Source organism: Nipponia nippon, unplaced genomic scaffold (genome assembly GCF_047370975.1).
Source record: "Nipponia nippon isolate SJK-2023a ecotype South Korea unplaced genomic scaffold, ASM4737097v1 scaffold_8, whole genome shotgun sequence".
NCBI classification, from domain to species: domain Eukaryota; kingdom Metazoa; phylum Chordata; class Aves; order Pelecaniformes; family Threskiornithidae; genus Nipponia; species Nipponia nippon.
In genome coordinates this window covers 51314483-51320768 of record NW_028262402.1, presented here as the reverse complement: position 1 = coordinate 51320768, position 6286 = coordinate 51314483, and the positions used below count along the sequence as shown (strand labels likewise).

Sequence of the window (6286 nt, the reverse complement as noted above, 5' to 3'; positions counted from 1 at the left end):
TGACACCGGGCCTGGCGCTGCCGGTCGTGGCGGCCGGCGCCCCTGCTCCGCCGGCCCCGCGGGAGCAGGCCGATGAAGGGCCGTTGGGTATTTAAACCGCCAGGATGGCGGGTCCGCCTTTATGTGGGCTCTTTCCAGAGGCTGCCCCCTCTGGCCAGCCCGCTGCGACAGCTCCGGCACGGACCGGCGGGCACGCCGCGGCGGCTGCCGGCGGGGCCCAGAGCGGGCCGGACGGGGCCCCTCTCCCCTCGCCCCGCCGCCGCCCGGCCCCGCTCCGAGCGCCCCCCCGCCGGGCACGGGCACCCTGTCGCGGCCGGCGGCGTGAGAGCGGGGGACGTCAGTGCGAGGGGGCCGGTCCTGGGCAGGGCAGGGCGGCCGCGGCCCGTCCCTCCCCGCCCCTCGCCGCGGCTCCCTGCCTCCCTCCCTCCCTCCCTCCCTCCCTCCGGCTGGGGGCGGCCGGGTCGGCGCTCGCCGGGATCCCATTCCTCCTCCCTCGGTGCATGGTCGCGGCGGAGGGCGAGCCCGGCGGGGCGCGGGCCGGAGGCGGCGGGAGCGGAGCCCCAGCGCGGAGGAGCCGCCAGTGCCCGGCGGAGGTGAGGCGGTGCCGCCGATGAAGTTGTGAGGGGGAGGGAGGACGGGGACGGCTGGGCGCCTTTCCATTCATCGCCCGTGCGGCGGCCGGGCTGCAGCTCCACTCGGGCCGGGGCCGTAGCCGCAGGACGGGCCGGGAAACCGCTGCGGGGACGGGGCACGGCGCGGAGGTAACGGCAGGGGCCGGGGCTGTGGCGCCGGCGAGAGCCGCCCTGCGTCCGCCAGGGAAGCGGCGGGGCCGGGGGGCACCCGGTCGCCCCTTCCCCGCGGGGCGGCGGGGAACCAGGGCGCGACCCGGCGGGGCGCCCGGAGCCGCCGGGCTGCCTCCCTCCTTCCCTCCCTCGCTCCCTCCAGCGCGGAGGTGCCGCCGAGCAGCCGGCCCCGGCGGGACGCGGCTCCCGGCACCGGGCCGGCGTCGGCGGCGCTGGGGGGCAGCGCCCCGTGCACACGTACGCAGCACCGAGCGGTCGCGGTTGCCGTCGGGGTGTCGGTCGCGGGGGGGAGGGCGGGGGGCGGCTGCCGCGCTCCCGCCAGCCCCGTTCCTGCGGGAAGCGCCGTAGGGAGCGGGGCGGGCGGAACGGCGGGGGCGGAACTGGCGGCTTCGTGCGGGGCCGGGAGCGTGGCGAGGAGCGGGAGCGGCGGCGGGCTGCCCCAGCCAGGCCCGCACCCGCCGGCCGCGGCACCTGCGGCCGCTCCCGCGGGGAGACGGGCGGCGGCCGCTCCCCTCCCGCCCGAGCTGCCTGGGGAGGGAGGGTTCAAAGCTCACCTTGGCGCCGTCCCACCTCCGACGCGTTCGTCCTTCCCTTCGCCGTTCTGGGCTCGGTTTTTGAGCGCGGGGGGAGGGTATCGTGTTTCTTACGGCCCTCCGGGAAAGGGCAAGAAGTAGGTGGCACAAGTTACCCGCGAAGGTTTGCTGGTAGTTTAGGGCATCTCTTCAAAGGAAGTCGGTAACACACCGCTGAGGTCGAGTCCCATAATTCAGAAGTTGCGGGTGCGCTGGAGCAACGTCAAGTCAAACAACATGGGCTGGCAGCCCTGTGCCCGGGCAAGTGCCCGCGCTGCCGGTACCTGGTGGCAGCGCAGCTGGGCTGCTGTATCGCAGTAAGTTTACACCTGAGCCAGAAGTAAGCAGACGAGACGCTGCGAGCATGTGCGTCCTGATGAGAGATGTGTTATTAGGAATAACTGAAAACAATTAAAAAGCTCTAGCTGGCCTCAGCTAGGAGAAAATATTATATATGTTAATTAAAAGGTTTGGCTTTCTTAGGGAAACATTCCTAGACACCATTACAGATACCTTAATGAAAATGCCTGCTTGGTCCCAGTCCCGCAGTGGGTTCTGGCTGCACAAGCTCACACCTGCAAGGAGCCCCATTGTTTTCAGCGGGTTTGCTTTGGTCACAGAAACCTTATAGAGCTGTAACTCATTGAGGCCTGAATATATGCTGCGCACAAGGAGTGGCTTATTAGAAAGTGTCAGTGACACTAAAATCAATGTTCCAATTTATTTTTACGAATAAAATATGCTACAAAAATACAATCCCAATTGATCTCTGGCACTTTCTTGAGTATTTTCTCCATGTCCACTCATTGTGAGATGCAGGGTATACACAGACTGTCAGTCTGCTCTGTTAGGACTGTTGTTAATGAGAGGGTTTTATCTCAGACACAGTCATGGTACCATTCCTTGATTTTCATTGCGTATGCTAGTTGCAGCCACTCCAGCTTTAAACACATTGCTGCTTTCTTCACAAGTTTTCTCTGTCTGGGTCATGGAGTGGGTTTAATCAGTATGTAGGAAATTGCCCACTTTATCTTTTTTTAGTTAATCATCTGTTTTTATTAAGCATTCTGGGAAATGCTTGCGTGATGATGTACCCGCATGTCAGGCAAATAACAGTAGTGTGTCATTTGCTTTTAAGAGTATAAATCACTGGGACTGGACTCAGCATTTCTGTATAAGAATGTTATAGTCGGTTTTTTTTAACCTATTTAATCAGAGCATATTCCTCCACATCTTCTAAGTCACTCTTGATTGTGCTGGGCTGGTTAAGTTTGGATCAGGACTACTGCCGGCAAAGACTGAAAGGAAGCCAGTAATTGCCGTGATCCTTTTCCGTGTTCTAGCTTGTAGCTGTGAAAATTGCTTGTGGTGTTCTGTAATATAGTTGGACAGTGACACATTAAGCGCTATGTGCTATTGCATCAGCGGAACCTAGTTGGGCTGCAGGTGACCGTACAGCTGGCACCAGGCAAGAAATCCAATGTTTTGTTTTGCGTATGGTGTAGACATTACTGTTTGAAGAATAATTACATTAAAAGAAGGATTCATTATTTTTCTGAGTGGTGCAAAGAACACTATTATTATTTAACAAAATTTGTATTTCCAGAAGCTTCTCCTTTGTCAGACATTTGGTGCCCGTTGATGGGCTCCCCAGTAAAAGAGAAGCGGTGGTCGCGATGAGGGGACATGTTGAACACGGGATGGCACCTCCTAGCTGGTGTAAGATTCCTGGTTATCCACTGTAGGCAGCAACCAGTTTCTAGGAATTTCACCCTGGGTATCTTATCAGTACAAGAGGAAAAGGAAAAAGTCTCTTCGCATGGGAATAGCCCCCACTGAAGTGGCTGAGCTTCCCCCTCACCATGCAGCAGTCCCAGAGCTGTTTGGTGAAGCTCGGGGAGGCGGGGGGTGAGGATGGCTGCTCCGCTGTCCCTAACTGTTCTCACTTCCTATGCACATGTGTGCGTTTGTGCACAGGCGCAGACAGACACAGCTCCTCTTGTTGGCTGACCCTTGGCACCATCCAGCCTGCGGAGAGGAGAGCAAAGATCAACTTCTGAACTGCTGGTGGCTTTTGGCAATGAGAGAAGCCATTTTGTATCCCCGTTCCTTCCTTCCCCATGAACAGGGGCTTTCTGTGTCATCCCATTTGCCGCTTTCCTCTCTGTTTTCGGTGCCTGCCTTCCCCCACAACAGTTCGCATTTCTCTGTTTTCTGCCTAGGGGATAAATCATTTGGGGTGTCAACATTTTGAACTCACTTGGGATCAAGGGCAGAGGTGGTGAGCGACTGGAAGGTGTTATTGGCTCTCAGAGTCCCTTCTTTGATGCAGAGACAATTGCTGATGTGATTATAGCTGACAAGTCTGTTAAAATGATGCCAAAGACATTTGCTTAGATTATCTCTCCCTTCTGGTTTTCCAGCTTTCAGAAAAATTGACAGGATTCTCCTGGGTTGTGGTGCCTAAAGTCTGCCCTGGAAATGTGGAACTAACAGGGTGTGTTCTTCCAAAGTTGTCGTTCTACATACAAATGAACTGGAATTAAGTTGAATGTAGGGCCTTTGTAAAGCCTAGTACTAACACTAGTAAAAAACTAGTGTTGTTATCACTTGTCTTTTAAAATTGCTGGGGAGGTATGGTCAGATACTCCGAAAGCTGTGTAAACAACAGTTCTATTTTATTTTTAAACAATCTTTTAAGTAAAGCAAATAGTTTCAGTCATTTTCGTGTTGTATTATTGAAAGTAGTTAATGCATTTTGGAAAATATTTTACCACTGATCTGAGATCTTGAATTTTTCTAATTGCCTTTGTTTCTCCCTATGTTTAGAGTTTGGGAGGTCAGACATAAAACATGGATAAGATTTCAACACCAGTTAATCAGAGAATAATCAATTTTGTGGAAGGTAATTCCAAAGAAATCAAAATCCACAATGAAAAAATAATTAAATTATAAATTTGCTGCAAAAGCAAGCAAATGACTGCAAATGTACCTGATCTATGAGGGAATCAGGAATATATCTGAAATTCTGAACTCAAGGAATATATGTAGCAATTGGGCAATTATCTTTTCCATGACTGAGCACAAATAAATCACAGCAGAAGGTATTTAGAGACTGTTGTGCTGTTCACACAATCAGTAGGATCCAGTTTCTGATTCAGTATGTGTAATAAAGAAAAAAAAAAATAGCAGTCTGTTGCTAACGATTAATTTCTCTAGTTTTCCTTGTCTTCTGGTCCTTATACTATATTTCTCAACTTGGAGCTGTATAGTAAAGTTAGATGTGAGCTCTTCAAAGGAGAATGCGGAATGTTTAAGACATAGCTGCACGAGCAGAGTGCTGCAGCAATATTTGTTCCTTAAAATGTTCCTTATTTATATTGGTTTAAATGTTGTCAGTTGGGGTTTTCTTTGAGGGTTTCTTTGAGGCCCATGGTGAAAGCATGGAAACAAAATGATAAACCATGAAAATGAAATAAACAGAGGGAAAAAATGTCTGGGAGAAAGCGTCATATTGTGTTGCAGCCAGTGAGGGGACTATAAGAAATGAACCCAGATACACAAGGAAGCCTTACTTTAAGCTGATTTTCAGATCTTTTAGTTTTCACCTTTATACAGCTTCTAGTGCTCAGAAACGATTAACAAAGCAATATTGCCGAAGCAGCTGTACAGCCTCCTTTGTCATTGGTGTCAATGCTCCATTTCAAATTACTTTGTCTTAATACTGTCTTATTATCTTAAAGACTGTGGAGGTATTGTTAGATTCATGTTTTATACATGGTATCTAACATCTTACCAGTGAAAATATCTTGGGTTTGAATTAGCTTTGGAGTTCACTAATTGACCTTCGTGTTTGCTAACACCTGACATTGCATACGTTTTATGTATTCTCATGCGTTGTTTATGACAATTCACTGATAACAATATTAATGCTGTCACTGTGTTCTAGATGAATAACAGTAAGTTTTGTAGATAAAATCGTATAATATGCTTAATAGTACAATTGATATTTATTTTAAAGTTTGACTGTAGGTCAAGGACTGTTGGCCTTTTCATCTTGCAAGATTCTTTTTGATCCCAAGTAGGTTCTTCTGTTACAGTGCTTTAGAAAAAAATCTTGTAAGTTTACTGCTAATAGAAATGGTCAACATGATAATTGGAGCAATTATAACCTGGGCCTGGTCTGAATTGAATGTTGCATTGGTTTATTAAAAGCCGCACAGTTTTTAAACCAGCTTCATTCAAGCAGTGCAGCTTCTCAGGGCGGCTGAGACTTCGGGTAGCTGTGACAGAACTTTCTTGGTTCAGCTTCCAGGCATAATCCCTTAAACCTGTTTGGAAAGAATCACCTGTGATGTGGGAGGATAAATTCGGTCTCTGTATTTGATCTTCTGTTGAGATCGCAGATAGGGTGCCAGTTGGTGCCATCTGTGTTTATAGATTTTGCAATAGTATTCACCAGGAGATTATCTGAAAGCCAAATCAGTTTACATAGGTCAGTGAATTGCAGCTTGCAAGTCTTATGTCTGGGATCATTGTAAACAGGTTTTTCGGAGTTTTCATTGAACTTTCATTTGTCAAAACCTGACCTCATCACTAAAGTGCATGGTGGTGCTACTGCACCGGTTTTATATGCTGGCAAATGCATTTGAGAGAAGCTTTATTATAATGGTTATGTACTCTTGTTTTGTCTCTTAGTGTGTGCATGTTGCTTTGATATGTCCTGTACAAACAGTAATTTCGTGGAGGGAAAGCTGTAACAAAACATATTTTCATATATAGGCGTAGTGGTTTTTTTTCCTGAAATGTTAAATAAGTAAGATATATGCAGTGCTGTAAATATAGTTACTGTTCCTGCAGTAAAGTACCTGTAAAAGAGAAGGTGCTGCAGATAAGAGTACAGTTCGTCAG

The 6286-nt window shown here is 49.7% G+C and overlaps 1 protein-coding gene across 4 annotated transcripts in view; it reads left to right on the top strand.

Annotated features, from left to right (window-relative positions):
• The first annotated feature begins 452 nt into the window (after positions 1–452).
• The window catches only part of LHFPL2 (LHFPL tetraspan subfamily member 2), a 129049-nt gene continuing 123215 nt past the window's right edge, over positions 453–6286 (top strand). For 3 of the 4 annotated variants that reach the window (XM_087742007.1, XM_087742008.1, XM_087742009.1), the window contains exon 1: positions 453–593. The gene's annotated coding sequence lies outside the window, so the exon portion shown is untranslated. Of the gene's footprint in view, positions 594–689; positions 762–6286 lie in introns of those variants that run through there. The other variant, XM_087742010.1, reaches the window with a different exon arrangement.